The sequence below is a fragment of the Protopterus annectens genome, chromosome 11.part0 (assembly GCF_019279795.1).
Source record: "Protopterus annectens isolate FY-2018-M chromosome 11.part0, PAN1.0, whole genome shotgun sequence".
In the NCBI taxonomy this organism is placed as follows: domain Eukaryota; kingdom Metazoa; phylum Chordata; order Ceratodontiformes; family Protopteridae; genus Protopterus; species Protopterus annectens.
Window position 1 is genome coordinate 773,990,081 of NC_056745.1, and position 20,581 is coordinate 774,010,661.

Sequence of the window (20,581 nt, forward strand, 5' to 3'; positions counted from 1 at the left end):
GCTTCAAACAAGCCCTGATTATTCCACTTGCAAAGTGCCTCCCCTACTACAACTAGCAACTTTTGCCTAATTGCCATTCTCTTCCCCGTCACCAAATTTCTGGAGAAAATTATTTTTAATCAGATAGTAGAAAACATTACAAAATATGACATCCTTACTGACAAGCATCATGGCTTCTATCCAAGCCTCAGTACACTGTCAGCTGTTAATTCATTTACAGAACAAATTCTGGCCAGATGTGAGGAAATTAAACTTATTGGTGCTGTCTTCCAAAACCTTAAAAGAGAATCTGATGCTGTCCATGTCATTATTCATTACAGATGGGTCTTGGATCTGACCTCGGATCCAAACCGGCAACTGAAGGACAAATCAAGACCTCAAGCTCCTCCCCTTCTCATAATCCTCCACTGACCTATAACCTTCAGATCTGGTTTGCTACAGAAACGTTAGGAAGTAATTCCTGTAGCTCAAGTGACTATTTCAGATAAGTGCCAATAAGTTCTTTCTCTTTGAAGTTTTTTACTTTCCAATTTTCTAGCTGTAGTGTTCTCTTTACCCATCTCTTTTGTTAGGATAGTTAGTTTTGGTTTCCTCCCCTCCCTGTAGGTTTTCTACGATTTTTTCTTGTGGGTTCCTGCCTTTTTTCCTGGGTCTCTTTCTGTAGCTTTTCAGATTAAGGGTAAATCTTAGCTATTCTTTCTTTAAGTAATTGTCCTTTCAGTAAAGGTAGCTTTTTTCTTGGGCCTTCTCTACCGTCTTTTTTCCGTAGTGTGTGCGGATGTTTGTGTGTGTGTGTGTGTGTGTGTGTGTGTGTGTGTGTGTGTGTGTGTGTGTGTGTGTGTGTGTGTGTGTGTGTGTGGCTGTCTGGTCAAGATGCCTGAAAAGCCCTCTGGCTTTAGGAGATGCTCCTCATGTGGTCAGAAGATGCCCCATTTCGACTCGCATGAGGAGTGCGTTTATTGCTTAGGAGAGAGTCACCTGGAGGTTGAATGTGACATTTGTGCCGCATTCAACCCCAGGGCTGTCATGGATCATAGAATCAAGTTGCTGTTGAAGGGGCTAGCAAAGGGGAGTCCTCTAGCTTCCGGCTCCCCCTCTAAGATTCTTTCTGATCATAAAAGAAAGACTTCTTCCTCTAAAGAATCCCCTTCAAAAAAGCTGAGGCTGTTGGATCTCAGATCCCTGGATCTGAGCCCAGCCTCTTTGACTTCGGATTCCGTCTCTTCCACTCCGAGAGCTTCCGATCATTCTGTCTGATCCGAGGCCTCAGCACCTCAGAGGTTGGATCCATCTATGATGCTGGCTAAAGCATCAGATCCTTCCAGGACTTCAGATTCGATGATTCTGTCGGATCTGATATTCATTGAGATCTGATGCATTGGAGTCGATCCACTTCCGGGATTGCAGAGTTTTGACAGGTTCTCTGGCAAAGTCAGGACATTCTTCTGTATCTTCTAGGTCTTCCAGAAGCTTGCTTCCCACAGATATGGATAGAATGATGAGGAGTTTCCTCAACACCCAAATTGAGCTGGGCTTATTACCATCCCTGGCTCAGTTGCCTAAGGGGAACTTCTCCAATCACTGGAGTTCACTGTCTTCATCTGGCTCATCCAGGTTTGGATTACCAGGATCAGAGCATTCCTTGTGAGAGGCAGATGGTGTCCGGTATCCCTTCCTTCCCGACACTGTCAGGGTCCCTGGTGGGCTCTGTTCTTCTGCCCTTGGAACTTGCTGTGCCCCGGCCTTGCAAGAACTGTGCTGGTTCCTGGGGGTGGGGTCTAGCCCGGAGTTTTTGGACCATTCCTACCTGTTGGGGCCTCTGCACTGGACAGCTCGAGACAGATATCATCTGGAGACATCAGTACTGAGCGGGGTCCCTCCTTCCTTCCTGGGCGGCTGCAGCCGCAGGAGAGGAGAGAGGCCTCTTCCAGTCTGTCTGCTTTCCAGGCAGAAGAGAGGACCTTCTCTGGCTGGGCAGTTACCTCTACTTCATCTCTAGGTTCTCCCCAGCCTCTCTCGACTTTGGGCGGCAATGCCTCATCATTCATCCAGGGTCAGCACTCCTGTGAGCACCTTCAGATGGGTATTACCCCCCTTGGGGTCCCTGCCTTTTCCAAGTCCTCCCCAGCACCCACCATGGAGGAACCTCATCGGAAGAGAACATGCCTGAGGAGATACTTGGACTCCCTAAATAGTCCCTCACTGAAGACATGGATTTCGAGGAGGGAGATGGGTCCCCAGAATGCCTTCTGAGGAAGTGTCCTTTGGGGACATCCTCTAAATTCTCAAACAAAGAAGATGTTGGTGTTCCTCTACCCTATCTTCAGAGGAATCCGTGTTCCTGAAGGCCTTCAGGACAGGCCTGTCTTGTACCTGGGTGTCCCCTCCATCGACAAGCTCATGGAAATCATCACCGATAGAGTGTGGAAGGAGATGGACAGAATGGAACCAGTCCCCAAAAAAGGCTGATAAATTTCCTAGTCCATCCAAGGATAACACCTTTTGGAGTAAGGGTGCCCCTGTTGATGGCATCGTGGTGGCCACAGTTACTAAGAAGGAGCTGGCCGAACAGAGCTCCACAGTCCACCCTCCAAGCAGAGAGTCTCAGGCGATTAACCGCTTTGGAAAGCACATGTTTACCTCAGCTACATTTGGACTGACAGCAACCAACTACATGGCACACTTTACCTTGCTTTAAAGGGATTTAGGTTTGGAACTCACCACTTCCCTTTCTGAGTTACTGCCCCCGGAGAGTCTCAAATTGGTCTCTCCAAAGCTATCCACTCTTAACTTCCCTGGCTAATGCTTCAATGAGGTTGATCTCCATTCTGGCAGAGGCCACATTTCAAGAGGCAGGCACAGCCATTGCCATTAGATGGCATAGTTGGCTTTGCCTGTGTGGGTTTGCAGATCCCTTTAAGGCATCTTTCACTAACTCCCCCTTGGACAGGTCAACTTTGTTTGGTCCATCTGTCAAAGAGACATTGACCCACAGTGAGCAGGAGGGGAAGACTCTGTCCGTGGTGAGGATCAAGTTCTCTATTCCCCAACAATCCTTTTCAAAGAATCAGAGGAGTAGTAAGAAATTTTAGTTCCACAGAACTCAATCCTCCTTCCATGATGCTCCACAGGAATCCTCTTCTACTGGCCGGGGTAGGGGATTCAATGACAGAGGCCGTCCCAGAGGCAGAGGAGGTCTGCAGAATCAGGGCTTCTGAGAACCTTTCTCAGAGAAGCCCACTCAAAGTTCCTGAAGTGCTGTCTGACTGTCTTGCCCTGGAGGCAGTCAGCTGATGATTCTCCCTTCACCCACTAGCGTGGACAAGTATCACCTCAGATCAGTGGATGTTAAAGATTATTTCCAGGGGTTACTTCATTCCCTTTTTTCAACCCCCTCCAATTCAAAAATCTCTCCCAGACGTTTCACCCTGCCAAAGGGAGTTGGCCTATCTGGAGGTCCAAGGCCTTCTTCTAAAAAGAGCCATCAAAGAGGTCCCAACAGGATAACGAGGGTCTGGAACTTACTGTTGCTTCTTTTTGGTACTGAAAAAGATCAGGGACCTGTGTCCCATTTTAGAACTCAGCAACCTGAACCTGACAGTCAAGAAGTCCAAGTTCTGGATGGTCACTGTTCAGTCCATTCTGCCTCTGCTGCATAAGGACAACTGGATTTGCTCAATGGATCACAAGGACACATACTGTCATATAAAAATCTACAGATTATACCTCCACTTTCAATTAGAGGGGCAGTCATTATCAGTTCAGAACCCTGCCCTTTGGATTCACTGCAGCCCCCAGGTGTTTACCAAGTGTATGGCAGTGGTGGCAGCTCATCTCCAGCTACAAGGATTCTAGGTCTTTCCAAACCTGGACGATTGGCTCCTCATGAGACATCAACTTTCATTGGCCACCAACTATACCCTTAACCTCTTTAAGGATCTTGGCATCATGGTCAACCTGTCCAAGTCCAATCTTTCCCCATCTCAGAAGCTAGAGTTTATCTGGGTTCTTCTGGACACTGTGTCAGAGACTGTAGCACTTCCTTTTCTCAGAGTTAAACTAATTTGGGACCAGGTCCATCAGTTGCTGACGCTTGAACATCCTACAGCCCACTTAATTTTGAAGGTGCAAGGCTTTATGATGGCTGCCATCCAGTTAGTGCCTCTCGCCAGGTATCACCTGTGGGTCCTGCAGTAGACCCTGGTGGTTCAGTGGTCCACTCAGGTTCACCCCATGACCACGATCATCAGGAGCTCTCAGGTTTGCAGAAATCACCTTGCATGGTGGCTTCAAGCACAGGATCTGATTCTAGGCAGACCCTTTTGTCTTCCCCAACCCAAGGCCACGGTGACCACAGATGTCTCCTTGTTGGGGTGGGAAGCATTTTTAGGGATGGACAGCTTGAGGCACGTGGTTCCCTACAGAGACATAAATGTCCTGGAAATGAGGGCAGTCTTTCTAATGTTGCAAGCCTTTCAGGAGTGTCTCCCTCTGAGGACTATAGCAGTTCAAACGGACAACATGGCGATGGTCTGGTACATCAGCAAGCAAGGGGGAACATGGTCTTACCCCCCTGTGCAGAGAGGCCATGAGAGTGAGGGAATGGGCAATGTCTTCCAAGTGCATTCTTCTTGCAACACACATTCCCGGCAGTTCAAATGTGTTGGCTGACAAACTCAGCAGATTTGTCCGGAGTTCTCATCAGTGGTCCCTGAATCCATCAGTGGCACATTAGATATTCAGCTATTTGGGTCAACCTTGATGCAATCTTTTTGCGTCCCTAATCTACCACAAATGCAGCAAATATTTTACCCTGATCCCCCCAAAAAGGGAATCACCCAGGGATGTTCTGGTTCACGATTTGCCATCGGGACTTCTATATGCTTACCCACCAACTCCCCTCATTCCCAAAGTTTTTCAGAAAGCCCGTCACCTGAAGACTCCTCTCATCCTCATTGCCCCCTTTTGGCCTCATCAGGCGTGGTTCTCCCTTCTTTGGTCTCATCTGAAATATCCTCCCTGGATATTGGATCCTGCCCTAAATCTCATTTCCCACCCTTGGGGGCTTCCTCTTCCCACCTCCAGTCTCTTTGTCTAACCGTATGGTTCCTCCAGTTCCAGTGAGTCTTTGCCAGTCCAGGCTTCCCTCTCTGCTGAAGAATATTATCATAGCCTCTCAGAAACTATTTACCAAGAAGGTATATTCTAGTAAATGGAAACGATTTTCTATTTGGGCCAGGCAATGAGATCTAGACCCTTTTTCAGCCCCTATTCCTGACATTCTGTTGTTATTGGCTTCTCTTTTTCAGGAAGGGGCTAGTTTCTCCACTATTAAACTCCAATTAGTGCCCATCTCTAATTTCCATTTGAATGAGGGTCCTACCTTTTCTTCCAGACTGTGCAAGGCCTTTCTCAAAGGGGTCTTTCTCCTTAGACCTCCTATCAAAGATCCCTCCCCACCATGGGATTTAACTCTGGTGTTGCAGTCTTTGACACAGCATCTTGTGATCTTAAATTTCTGTCTTGGAAGATGGCCTTCTTGATGGCTATTACTTCTGCCAAGAGAGTTTCCGAGTTGCAGGCTCTCAGCATTAAGCCCCCTTTTAGGTTCATAGGTTGGTACTTGGCTATCGGCCCTAAGGCCTATGCAAGCCTAGCCATAACAATTCCCTGGAAATTTCTTCACACAATATTTACTTCTCTGGGCCCCTGTCTAGCAGGGCAACTGACATGATCCCCTGGGTGAATTTCCCATCTCCCATCCAATCATCAAGGTTCCTTTTGAAGAGGGCCAATGAGGCACTCTGCTTGACATGTATGGGCAGTCTATTCCAGAGTATGGGGAGTCTCTGGGTCAGGAACCTATCTCTCCAGCATGTTTTGTTCATTGTGATGATAAGGTTTAGATCCCTGGAGCATGTGGCTCTGAGGGATTGGGATTTCTTTAAGTGGAGCATGTCCAACAGCTCAGGGTTTGCCATGGCCTTGTATATTAAGCAGAGATCACCTCTGAGCAGACGATATGCCACAGAGTATAGCTGGAGTTTTTTTTAGATGGTCGGCATATGGCATCTGCTTTAGGCCTGTGATTCTTTTAATAAGGTATTTCTGTGGCCTTTCCAGCTGTTGCAGATGTCTTGTGAGGTACATACCAAATGGGGCATTATACTCTATAATGGGTCTAATGAGAGATGAGTACAGTGGGACAATGGCACCTTTTTTTTCTGGATGAAAAGCCCTTAGTGATGAGGTGTGCCACATAGAAGGATTTCCTGACTGTTGTGGCGATGTGGTTATCGAAAGTGAGACCACTGTCCACTTGTGTCCCTACGTCTCTCATCCACTTTCGATGTTTAGTGTCCTGCCACCTATGTGGTAATTCATGGGTACATGTTTTTTCCCAAAGGGGATAACTATACAATGTTAAGTTGTCAGTCTCACCTTCATTCTTGCTGGATGGGTTCGGAGCCTATCCTCGGCTCCGACTCTGCCTATACTAAAGCTCAAGAGCTATTTTTACCGGCTCGAGGCTCCCCTGTATCCCACAATGCTAGGCGCTAACTACCCAGATCTCGTTTGCCGCTTCAGCTACGAGGTTGCGTTTTTGCCGGCTCTCAGGTTAAAATTAGAAAAATCTCTTCTGGTAAGGTTTTTTTTCTCTCTTTTGTAGTATTAGTTTTGTGTATTAGACCCACTTTACCCCTCTAGTGTATCCCCTTCTAGATAGCTCCCTTTTCGGGTTTATTTCTCATTACCTACCCCACTCCGTAGATTACTAGGCCTTCGGCTAACTTTAGTTTAGACATTAGCTTAATCTTAATTTTATTGTTAGAATAGATTTTCTATTTTTCAGTTTAAACAGTCTCAGTCTTTGTGTGTGTGTGTGTGTGTGTGTGTGTGTGTGTGTGTGTGTGTGTGTGTGTGTGTGTGCATGTCTAGACTGAGTAAGTTTGAGTGTGGGTGTTTGTTGGTGTGTTGGTGACTTGTCATCCCTTCAGGATGTCCAAGGATTCCAGGGTTTCAGGCTTCAAGAAGTGTGATTCGTGCTTTCAGAAGATGTCTCTGACAGACGGTCACACTTCTTGTGTTTATTGCCTGGGCCCTCTGCACCTGCAGGACTCTTGTTCTGTCTACCATGCATTCAGTCCAAGAGTCCTGCAGGAACGAAAGAACAAGCTTATATTACGAGGCTTGTTGAAACCCGAAGGTTCCCCGACCAAGTCTTCGTCAGGCAAACCTTCGAAGCCCACAAAACCGTTGGCTCCAAGTTCTGAGCCTTTGTCTAGTGGTGCTTCTTGTGTTCCTATGTCGGCTGTGGCTGGAGCCGATACTACCAAGACCCAGTCTGCTCTGATAGTTGTGTCGGAACCGTCTGCGAGCCGTAAGCGCTCCAAGTCTCCATCTTTGGAGTCTGTCCATTAGGCTCCGAGATCTCCTTTACTTTTGGAGTGGAGCCATCGGTCCCATTCCTCTCGGTCTTCCAGGCTTTCGGAACACGACCTTGAGAGGGTGGTTAGTAGACTCCTTAAGTCACAGGCACTGGCCCAGATGCTTCAGAGCCCTTCTCAACAGACAGCGGCTATCCCCATTCTATCATCGATTCCTCCTCCAACTCTTCCTTTGAGCTCGGAGCCGGAGTTCGTGTGAGCCGGGACCGTCGATACGTCGGAGCCGATACTACACCTTTCAGCTCCGTCGTCGGCTCCAATCTCTTCCATTGTTCCATCATTGGAAGGATCCGGGCATCGGGACTCCCTCGTCGGCTCCGAGGGGGCGAGTGGCATTGGACCCTTGTCCGACCCCGTTCTCCCTCTCAGAACCTCGGCGCAGGTGAGTTTGACCCCGACATCGGCCTCAGAGCCATCCCTCTCGGTGCCGGGAGGGGTCCTTATCTCTTTGGAGCAGGGGCCTTCTTCCCTGCCTGATAGGGGTGCCTTCGAGGTCATGAGGAGCATGCTGGCCCCTGTGTCTGCTCCTCGGTCAGCTCCCTCAGCTCCTCCCACTGTTGTGCCTGCCACAGTCTCTACCCATTCTCTCGACCCCGACCACAGAGATTCAACGCCTCAGGTGCCTCCATTGGGAGCATCCTCCTCTTCCGAGGCCTCCCCTGATCCATCAGGGGAGCTCCCTCGGAAAAGGAAATGCAAGAGGAAGCATGTGGACTCTCCTGAGTCCGTCACATCCGACACCGACTTGGATGAGTCGGAAGGGTCCCCATGGTCCCACTCTGAGGATGTCTCCTTTTCTGACATCCTTGAAATCCTCAAACAGAGGGGGAACTGGTCTACCCTCAATCCTTCCGAGGACGAGTCGGTTTACCTAGAGGCTTTTGGTTCTTGTCCTTCCATCTCCTGGGTGTCTCCGCCCTTTGACCCCCTTATGGAAGTGGTGGCGTGGAAGGCATGGACGGCCCCTGACTCGATGGAACCTACCCCACGGAGGCCTTCAAAATTTATCAGAACCCCTTCTGATAAACATTTTTTAACCAAAGGTGTCCCTGTTGATGCCATGGTGGTGGCGGCGGCCACTAAGAAGGAACTGGCTGATCCTTCAGTACCGATCCATCCTCCTAATAAGGAATCTAGGACTATGGATAGGTACGGCAAGCGGATGTTTTTTTCAGCGACCTTTACCATGTGGTCGCTGAATTACTTATGTCATTTCACCCACCTTCAAAGAGACATGCTCAAAGAAATGGGTGATACTTTACAGGATCCAACAGCCGCGGGGTCTCAAGACAAAATCAACTCCCAGCTGGCAACCCTGAACTCGATTGTTAACTCCTCCATGCGGCTTATTTCTTATGCGGCCAATGGGGCGAGTAGGTCTGCAGGCACAGGCGTGGCCTTAAGGCGTCATGGCTGGATGCGGCTTTGTAACTTTGCTGACCCCTTCAAGGCGTCCTTCACGAACTCCCCCTTTGATGGTTCGGCTTTGTTCGGACCTCAAGTGAAGGATACTTTGACCAGATGTGAACAGGATGGCAAGACTCTCTCTGCCGTGGGAGTCCGTTTTTCCACCCCATCTAGACCATACTCTAAGGGTCGGAAAGGTGGAAAAATGTGGTTTCGCAAACCACAGGGAGTCGCGCCTGACGCACGAGGTGAGTTCCCCTCTAGAGGCAGAGGGGAACAATAACAGACGCCGCACTAGGGGCAGAGGGGGTCCGCAGAATCAGGGTAGCAGAGAAGCTGTCTCTGGCCAGCCCTTCCAGCATCCCTGAGATGCTGCCCTACTGTCTGCCTTCGGAGGCAGTCAGGGGAAGATTATCACTGTACCCAGAAGCCTGGCTTTCCCTCACTCAAGACAAATGGGTACGGTCAATCATATCCAAGGGTTACAAAATTCCCTTTGCCCATACCCCAGCACAGCCAAAAAGGCCCCTTCCAGATGTTCCACCCGGTCTAAGGGAACAAGCAGTATTAGAAATCTCAAAACTGCTAAGAAAAAGAGCCATCCAACCAGTCCCAGCAGACCAGCAAGGATCCGGAATCTACTTCAAGTTCTTTTTGGTACCAAAAAAGACAGGGGACTGGAGACCAATTTTGGATCTCAGCAGGCTAAACAGGTCTGTCCAAAGAACAAAGTTCCGGATGGTCATGCTACAGTCCATTCTACCCTTTTTGGGCCAGGACAATTGGATGTGCTCTATAGACCTCCAGGATGCGTACTACCACATCAAGATGCACAGGCGCTCCAGGAGGTTTCTCCGCTTCTGGCTGGGGGCCAGTCACTACCAGTTCAGGGCCCTGCCCTTTGGTCTCACTACAGCCCCGCGAGTGTTCACCAAATGCATGGCAGTGGTTACGGCTCATCTGAGACATCAAGGATTCCAGGTGTTTCCATATCTGGACAACTGGCTCCTTACCGCCACTACCAGGCGTCAACTTCTTCATTCCAGAGATTACACCATTCAAACTTGCAAAGAGCTAGGTATCTCCATAAATTTCAAAAAGTCTGCATTGTCGCCTTGTCAGTCTATTACTTTCATAGGCGTCATATTGGACACAGCCGAACTAAACGTAAAACTAACCACACAGAGAGTTTCGGATATTCGCACACACGTTCACATCCTTCTTCAGAGCAACAGAATCCAGGCCAGGTTTGTACTGAAGACTTTAGGTCTCATGGCAGCTGCCATTACGTTACTTCCTCTAGCTCGCTTTCACATGCGGATCATTCAATGGATGCTCTTTTCCCAGTGGTTCTTTCAACAGCTTCCAATGTCTCATAGCATTTTAATCACACAATCATGCAAGAAACACATGTATTGGTGGATGGTCTCCCTGCAAGTCATTCAGGGCAGACCCTTTGTCCCCCCCCCCCCGGTTGCTATGGAGACAATGTGCGCCTCCCTGATCGGGCAGGGGGGGGGCATTTTCAGGGCAGGACAATCCAGGGCACATGGCAACCTTTCGAGTGCCACCTACACATAAATGTCTTGGAGATGAGAGCAGTACTTTTAGCATTGCAAGCCCTTCAGGACTCTCTTCCCATAGGGACTATTGCAGTTCAGATGGACAATATGTCCGTAGTGTGGTACATCAACAAGCAGGGCGGAACCAAGTCCTACCCCTTGTGTCGAGAAGCACTCAGACTTTGGCAGTGGACGATCTCTTCTCAACGGTTTCTGATAGCAACGCATATCCCTGGGAAGTCCAACGTAATAGCGGACAGGCTGAGCAGAGCCATTCTCATGCCGCACGAGTGGTCTCTCAAACAGTCAGTGGTGGAAGAGATTTTCCAAAGATGGGGTCAGCCTTACTGCGATCTTTTCGCAACACCTCAAAAACAGCAAGTGCCACGACTTCTTCACTCTCTTCCCGGCCACCCCCCCAGAGATGCTCTAGTCCACGATTGGCCCCGGGGTCTCCTGTACGCTTTTCCCCCCTTTCCATTAATCACACAACTGATTCAGAAAGCTACCGCATTGAGATCTTCAATGATCCTCATTCCCCCTTACTGGCCTCGGCAAATCTGGTTTCCGTTCCTGCATCGCTACCTCTTGGAGCAGCCCTGGCATCTGGACCCAGTGCCAGACCTTTTGACCCATCAGTCGGGCGAGCTGCACCACTCCCTCCTCTCTCTCAACCTCACAGCTTGGTTGCTCCACTTCCAACCTTAGCCAGGCTTCCTTTTATTTCCCATTCGGTGCGTGACATCATTCTAGCTTCCCACAAATCTTCTACCAGGAAGATTTATGCTAGCAAATGGAAATGTTTCTCCTTCTGGGCAGAGTCTAGAAACATGGATCCTTTCACGGCACCTATCCATTCAGTCTTAGATTTCTTGGCTGAACTTTTTCAATCAGGTTCTTCTTCGTCCACTGTCAGGGTTCAGTTAGCGGCCATTTCAAATTTTCATGTTGGGCTGTCAGACTCCACTGTTATGTCCCATAAACTTTGTAAAGCCTTCCTTAAGGGCATCTTTTTACTCAAGCCCCCAATCAGAGATCCACCGCCACATAACTAGCTTTTGAGGATTTTATGAGGGATCTCTGGATGTCCTTCAAGGATGCATCTGCAGTCCTCTGGCCTCGAAAGGCATCAGCCATTTTCCTCAGTCTTTCGTGGCGCCCGGAAGCAGCAAGCTGTTTAGGCAAGTGCGGTCGGTCAGATCCAGAGATTACTACTACACTCTGTCTTGCCTCAGCCGATGTCAGAGAAAGTGAATAACTGTTTATCTAAACAAATACCTATAAAATTTCACTCCCTACTGTATACATTGTTTAGGCCCAGACCACGTAGCAGCAGCTTGTCTAGCCTGCACTTTTTAAACTTTTTTGGCTTTTAGGCGATCGGGAGTTTGCTGAACAAATTTTGGCTCTGATTTGGATCCTCCGAAACAATGCAAAAAAAAAAAAAAAAAAAAGGACCGACCTCGTGGTCGGTTCTTTCTCCAGCAAACCATGCCTTCTACTGAGGCCTCCTCTAACCTGGTAGAATCTGCTTCTGAAATCCAGCCTTCTGTTGCGGTTTCTCAGGAATTATCAGACACACCTCCTGCAGCCATGTCTATCAAGGCCTTTGCCAGGGCTAAAGCAGCCAAAGCTTCCAAAACTGTGCCTTCACACAGGCCCAGCACTAGCTCTCATATGCTATCTTTGGCTGAGGATTTAATTTCTTTAATTGTGGATCCCAGCCTCATCCAGACAGGTCCTCTCTCCACCTCCAGAAAAGAGACTAGAGCAGAGCCCCTGAACCAGTATCCACTGATGGTTCCTCTGATGAATCAGAACATACAGACCTTCCTGAGGCTTCTTATTCTCCTTACGAAGACTCTGATGCTGAAGAGTCCATTCCTTCAGCCTCTCCACCTGAGTGGGGAAACCTTGCATGCTATGAGGAACAATTTCAGTGGCAGGGGCCAAGATTTCTCAGACTCCAGAAAAGGCTTAGAACCTTTCTACATTTGCCACAACATAGGCCTTTAGCTATACCTCCAGTTCTTTCTGTTGTAGATGATGCATTTAATGTGCTCCTGATTCATTACCTCCCATCACCATTTATACAAGGCTCCTTTTGCAGATCCAGAGACCATGTCCCAGGGGCCCTAAAGCTAAGCTGCTGCTACTACTAAAAACCCCTCCTCTGAAAGGGAATCCAGGTCTGTAGAGATGGGGTAAAGTTTACACTTCTGCTACCTTGTCAGCTAGGGCTTTGAACTGCCAATTTCATATGATTCAATATCAAGAGTTTATGCTTGACCAGTTAACTAAAAAGCTTTCCTCTGAAGAATCTTTAGATAAAAATATGTTCAGGAAATGGTACATAACATACAGCAGGTTAGTAACCATTCTTTAAAATGTGGCTATGATGCACTGGAGGCTTCCTTTAGATCAGCCATGACTGGCACAGTTATCAGGAGACATGCATGGTTGAAAGAACAGGCATTACCAGACCATGTCAAATCAAAGCTTTTGGATGCACCCATGGACAAGGTCAATTTATTTAATTCCCCTGCTCAGCAGGTGCTAAAAAAGATGGAAGAGAAGGCGAAATCTGTACAAACGGTGAAAGATTTCTTGCAGGTTCAACCTCCAAGGTTTAGGAACTGGCCCTCCAAGAATTGGTCCTTTCGGACTCCTCTAAGCCTCAGAGAGGCAGGAATAGGCGTTCAAGAGGCAGAAACCAATCCAGGGGTGCCTAGGGGGGCGTAAATGGCAGGTAACAACCAGCGAGGCACGGACGCAGCCACCACCACTACAACAACTCAATCACAGTGACTTGACAGTGGCACCGCTACCAGGGAACAACTAGAAGCACCCTTAGGCGGAAAACTAACCTTATTCTCAAACTGGCATTGCATCACAAGGGAAAAATGGATTTTGCAAACTATAGACCAAGGTTACAGGTTCCATTTCCATACTCTACCAGGAAGAGAATGCCAAACCTACCACCTACTCAAAGGACAGAAGCTCTAAGACAAATATCTCAGCTATTAAGAATGAGAGCTGTGGAAAAGGTACCATCTATGGAGCAAGGAAAGTGATTTTACTCAGACTCTTCCTGGTACCAAGAAAAGAAAACAAATGGAGACCCATTCTAGACCTGTCCGCTTTAAACACATTCCTTATTGTTCCAAAATTCAAAATGCTGACCCTACAGCAGCTTCTTTCCATGCTGGGCAAGGAGTCTTGGCTGGTAACTCTAGATCTCAAGGAGGCATACCTGCGTCCCCATAAGACCAATTTGCAGAAGATACCTCAGATTTCTTGCAGGATCAGAGCATTATCAATTTTCAGCATTGCCCTTTGGCTTATCTATGCGCCCAGAGTGTTCACGAAATGCCTGGCATCAGTAATTGCTCATTGCAGACTTCAGGGAATCCAAATTTATCCCTACCTGGACAACAAAAGCAAGCTAGCAGAAGACTTACAAAGAGTCATTTACCTGCTGCAAGCCTTGGGATATACAGTCAATATAAAAAGTCAAGGCTGATTCCATCCCAAAGAATAACCTTTCTGGGTGCAGAGCTGGACACATCAAAACAAATGGCATTCCTAACTGCAGAAAAGAAAGAGCAACTACCTCTCTACTTCTTGGCATTAACAAAGCAGAACCACCTAACTGCAAGAAAAGTACTGCAAGCTCTAGGCTTCATGGCATCCTGCATAATTCTGGTCCCTCATGCCAGACTGCATATGAGAAAGCTGCAGTGGTACCTAAGGAATTTGTGGTCCCAACACAAGCACAGCCTAGAAACCAAAATCCCAATAATCCCATGCCTGAAACAAGAGTTCCTATGGTGGGCTCAGGCCTGTCAATCAAACACAGGATTGCCCTTCTGCAACAGCCAACCAAGCCAAACCATCACGACAGATGCCTCAGACCTCCGGTCGGCGGCACACATGCTGGCCAAGTGCATACAAGGCTTATGGACTCAAGACCAGCTTACACATAAATCTAAAATGCTGGCAGTAAAATTGGCAATCCAGTCATTCAGACCATTTCTCCAATAAGGTCAGTTGATGATAAGGACAGACAACACCACAGTTATGTGGTACATCAACAAACAGGAGGCACCCATTCATATCCTCTATGCGGCTGGCACTGGACCTATGGGATGTGGCCCTGAGCTACAACATTCAGTTACAAGCAATTTTGTACCATTCTAGCAGACATATTAAGCAGAACAACCACAGATGCCCACGAATGGATGCTTCGACATCTTCAAAGCCATCACAAGGGAATGGGGATTACCACAAATAGACTTGTTTGCATCCCCATTCAATCACCAACTAAAGAAATTTTGCAACTTGCTTGGAAGGTGGACTCCTATCTTTCAGTTGGAAAAACCTGACAGCATATGATTTTCACCACTTCCTTTGATGCACAAGGTGCTTCTGAAGATCAAAGAGGACCATCCAAGGATCATTCTGATAGCTCCAGACTGGCCAAGACAACATTGGTACCCATTGCTGAGGAGCATGTCGGGAACAAATATGGACACTACCCCGATCCCATTACTGTTAACACAGAACAACTACAACATCCTGCATCCAAACCTGAAAACTCTGCAGCTAACTGCCTGGAACATTACATAACAGCAATTAACCCAAATTTATCCCAAAGGGTTAAAGACATAATCCTGGAGGCTCGCAGACCTTCAACAAGAAAGAATTATGCAGCAAAATGGAAAAGATATCTCATTTGGAGTACTGCAAAGGGAGAAGATGTGACTCTGGTAAACATGGCCAACATCTTGGAGTACTTGGCAAAGCTCTTCCACATAGGCCTGTCCTATTCTTCCATCAAGATACATGCATCAGCTATTTCAGCACAATACAGCTTGGATCCTCCTGTCTTCTCTCATCCCCTGCTCAGACAGTTTCTGAGAGGAATTAAAATGTAAAACCTCCCAGGAAACCACCATTGCCAGCATGGGACTTGAACTTTGTGCTAGAAAATTGACACTTCCTCCTTCCAGCAGCAACAGCAGAATTACAATACTTATCCTGGAAGACTGCTTTCCTGCTGGCAATAACTTCAGCAAGAAGGGTCTCTGAACTACAGGCATTAATGGCAGTGCAACCCTTCCTGATCTTCCATCAAGATAGAGTGTCCATGAGAACAAATCCTACATTTATGCCTAAGGTGGTATCCAGAGTGTCATTAAATCAGGCTATCCACCTACCTACATTCTTCCCAAACCCACAGAACAGGGAGAAAGACTTTTGCATACCTTGGATGTACACAGACAGTTACGCTACTACCTGCACAGGACTAAGTCCAATAGAAAAACTGACCAGCTTCTGGTAGCATATGCCACAGGAAAGGAAGGAAAACCAATTTCAAAACAGACAATCTCCAAATGGATAGGAAATTGCATTAGATTTTGTTACTCCTACCATGGAAAACTCCAGAGAACATCAGGCCTCACTCCACAAGGGCTACAGCCACTACCACAGCTTTCTTGAGGAGTGGCTACCAAGGACATTATAGAGGCTGCTACTTGGACCTCCGTGCATACATTTGCCAAGCATTACAATTTACCTTTATACTCTAGATCCCGAGCAGGTTTTGCCACTGCTGTTTTGCAAGGGATCCTAGCTACACCATAATCTCTACTCTTTCCTCCTCCCTTGTTTAGCTATGGTATTCTACCCATTTGTAAGGACTGCAGATGCATCCTTGAAGGACATAGTACAGTTTTGTACCTACCATAAATGTAGATGTCCGATAGGAATGCATCTGCAGTCCACCCACCTTCCCTCTGAGGTACTGCCAGCCTTCAGCTAGCTTGGGGATCTATTATGGTGTATTTGTTTGTATATATGTACATACATGTTTATTTTTTGTGTTTGCTCTCTACTATTTGGAATCATTGGCATTTGTCCAAATTTAGCCTTCCAAGAGGGCACCTGGCATCTGGGGCAAGAAACACTGAGGAAAATGAATAACTGCAGCTATGACGTCGGGTGAAGTGCGACACCAGCCGAGGCCAGACCCAGACTTTGGAATCCGGCCGACCGAAGGGCTGCCTGATGACAGGACAACCCATTTGTAAGGACTGCAGATGCATTCCTATCGGACATCTACATTTATGGTAGGTACAAAACTGTACTTTTTAACCTCTTTGATTCTCCCTCCCTTTGAACCTGCGGCTTCCTGTTCCTTGAAGTTACTCTCATGGAAAACTCTATTTCTAGTGGCCATAACGTCCTCCAGGAGAGTCTCAGAGCTTCACGCCCTTTGCGTTCGTCCTCCTTACCTGGTTTTCCATAAAGATAGAGTATCCCTCAGAACTAACCCATCCTTTTTACCCAAGATATCTTCTGAGGCAAATTTGAACCAGACTATCGATCTCCCAGTCTTCTTCCCTAATTACTCCAACAGAGCGGAACAAAAGTTGCATTTTTTGGATGTTCATCGTCAACTCCGTTACTACCTGGATAGAACCAAGCAGGTTAGGAAATCTGAGCAGCTCTTCCTGTCTTATGCGGAAGGGAAGAAAGGCCTTCCAGTTTCCAAAGTAACCCTTTCCAGATGGTTGGCCTCTGTGATTACTTTCATCTATGAACTGAGGAGTCAAGAACTTCCTTCAAAGCCTAGAGCCCACTCAACTAGAGCCTTAGCTATGTCAATAGCTTTCCAGGCTAGGTTACCTATAGACTCCATTTGTGCAGCAGCCACATGGGCCTCTCCTCATACCTTTATTTCTCATTACAAACTGGACATGGCCTCCAGAAGCCGAGCTAACTTTGGATCCACCGTCCTCAAGAGTATGTTCCGTTGAGCCACCCAGGGCTGAGGTGCTAGGGACGCGGTCCCATCCAGCAAGAATGAAGTCGAGATTGACAACTTAACATTGAGAAGTTATGTACCTACCATAACGTTCCATGTTAGTTGTCTTCTTCTCTCCTTCTTTCTTGCGTCCCACCCTCCAACCCCCTAGCCTGGACAGACCGAAAGGATCTTTTTGGACCTTCTGTCATCCCAGCTTGAATTCCCATGGTTGCCCTTTTTTTTCTGGGTAAGTTATATATATAGGTATTCCTCTTTTTCCTTTGTTCTGGAATCAGAACTGCTATGGTGTTATCTATCAAATGAGATCTGGGTAGTTAGCGCCTAGCATTGTGGGATACAGGGGAGCCTTCAGCCGGTAAAAATAGTTCTCGAGCTTTAGTATAGGCCGAGTCGGAACCAAGGATCGGCTCTGAACCCATCCAGCAAGAAAGAAGGCGAGAAGAAGACAACTAACATGGAATGTTATGGTAGGTACATAACTTCTCATTTCTTGGCATTAAGCTTGAGCCCATGGCTCTGGCACCAGGCATCTGTTTCTGTAAGGCCCTTTTGTAGAATATCCACATCCTTTGGGGATTCAATAATGGCTCCCAGTTTACAGTCATCTGCAAACTTTGTTAGCCAGAGTCCCTTAGTGTTGGCCTGTACTTCAGAGAAGTAGATGCCAAACAAGAGTGGTCCCAGGACTGAACCCTGAAGTACTCTACTTGTCACTTGTCTGGAGCTGGATTTGGAGTTGGCTACTTTTACAGTCTGGAGTTCTGTCAGTAAGCCATTTGGCAACCCATCGAGTGACGTAGGGATTTATGCCCAGCTTAGTAAGTTTGTCTATGATTCCAGAGTGGGGGATGGTGTCGAAGGCCTTGGCGAGGTCCACAGCTCTGGTGACCGATTTGAAGAAGTCAATCAGATTCAGAAGACAAGATTGGCCCTTCACAAACCCAAGCTGGGTGGGGTCCAGTGTTTGAAGGTTGCCAATGTCTTTGTTTATAAGTTCCATGATAATGCGTTCCATGCCCTTGCAGATCAGGCTTGTCAGACTGATGGGACAGTAGTTCCCGGGATCCAAGGTGGATCCTCCCTTGTGGAGCGGGAAAACTGTAGCTGTGCGCCACTCAGTGGGCACGAAGCTTGAGGTGAGGCTATGATTAAACATGACACTTAGGTGGGATGCCAGTTCATTTTGTAGTTCATGTAGTACACAGCCCGGGATGTCATCTGGTCCCATGGATGCTGTAGTCTTAGCTTTGGAGAGTGCTGTTTCTACCTGCGTGGCTGTGATTATCGGAATTTGGCAATCTTTTGGTATTGAGAAGGGCCCTTTAGGGGGTGAGAGGGGAGTGAAGTTGGTACTAAATGGATCTGCCAGGATATTGGCAATATCCTTGGGATCAGTATATTTAATGCCATTCTGTTGTAGCTCAGAGCGGATCTGAGCATTACCATATAGATTCTTGACATAACTATAGAATGCCTTGTGGTTGTCTTTGGAATCTTTGCCAATTTTATTTTCGTAACTAGCTTTTGAGGATTTTATGAGGGATCTCAGCTTCTTACTGAGGCTGGTGAGGGAGTGTTTTGCATCCTGGGATTTTCCTCTTTTCTGCAACAGTTTCTGGTCTTCCACAGGGACAGGGTGTCTCTCCGGACTAATCCTTTGTTTGTTCTGAAGGTAGTTTCAGAAGCTAATCTTAACCAATCTATCCAGCTGCCTTTGTCCTACCTAATTATTCTAATAAGGGGGACTATACATTACATTGTTTGGACATCCATAGACAGCTATGCTTTTATCTTAAGAGGACTGAATCATTTTGGAAGTCAGATCAGCCTTTTCCCGGGCCAAAAAAGGTCTGGCAGTTACCAAGGTATCGATTTCCTGATGGATCGCCAGCTGCATTTCCTACATTTATGATAGCAGGCACATGGAACTTTTCCAGACCAGTTAAAGCTCACTCTTCTAGGTTTGTGGCTAAGTCCACCTTATTGGTTAAGCTTTCTTTGGATGAGATTTGCGCTGTTGCTACTTGGTCTAATCCCCACACCTTTGTTTCACACTGTAAGTTGGATTTAGTGGCTAGGAACAGGGCTTCCTTTGGTTCCTCTGTGCTCCTGCATATCCTTCCCTAAGGCCATCCAGGGTTCATAGTAGCTGAGAACTCTGACCCATTTGTGATGAATAATGACACAGATAACGTCAGATAAAGAGTTATGTACTTAACCATAACTTGGAATCTGTGCTATCCAGTGTCATTATTCATCACATCCCCCCCCTTCCTTCTGGGGACCTGGTAGATGTGGAGGGATGCCTTTTCTTGAGGAGTTTTAGTATAATAGGCAGACTATGCTGCTTTTTTCTGTATCCAGCAAACTTGATCTGAGGGTTACAGGTCAGCAGGGAATTAAGAGAAGGGGAGGAGTTTGAGCTCTGGATCTGTCCTTCATGTGCCAGCTCAGATCTGAGGTTGGATCCAAGACCCATCCATGATGAATAATGACACTGGATAGCACAGATTCCAAGTTATGGTAAGTACATAACACTTTTTTGAAGCAGTAGATCATGCAGTCCTACTGCACATTCTCACTGATGTTGGCATCTGTTTCAGAATAGCACAGTGGCTCCAAAGCTATGTGGATAGTAGAACCTTCAGAGTGATGAGAGCAACAAAACCACTCAAACTGGGAGCACCACATATGGGGTTCCTCAAGGGTCTAGCCTTGTCCATCTTTTAACTCTTTATTAATAATTTGCCCTAGGATCTACCACAAATAAACTATATACTATACACAGATCATATTGTGTTGACTAGATCCAATAACATCTCATCTCTTTGGAGCAAAGAGCTACAGGATGATGTTAAGGCTGTTTGGAATTACCTACATAGTAAGTAATAAGGTGTCTATAAATATACAGAGAACCACTACAATGCTGTCTGGCACAGTTAAAAAAGTAAAGAACATTCATAGACTTGGTAGCACCGATCCTACCAAATCCCCTTTCCCACCACCTCACTGCAAAACTATCTAGGTCTTAACTTGGATCAAAACTTCTTTCGTACTCTTACCAAAGTGCAGGTAAACAAAGTACTAACCCATCTGAAAGTATTGTACAAAATATCTTACTGGCTGTTTACTGAGACCAGGTGGGCTGAGGGTGTTAACATGCATCTCTCCACAGCAAATACTGTTTCCCTGTAATTGCCATCCTATTATTAAAAAATGCTGCTGTCATATAAACTGCCAAGAACAAAACTCCCAAGATTCATTAATCTAGCCAACATCAAAGAACATCACTGATTTATGCTAAAAGCAGACCGCTGGCCTCCTGTAACAGC

The 20,581-nt window shown here is 47.0% G+C and overlaps 1 protein-coding gene across 5 annotated transcripts in view; it reads left to right on the forward strand.

Annotated features, from left to right (window-relative positions):
• Positions 1-20,581, forward strand: part of KIAA1549 (KIAA1549 ortholog) — a 2,575,340-nt gene that overhangs the window by 614,521 nt on the left and 1,940,238 nt on the right. The window lies entirely within an intron of this gene.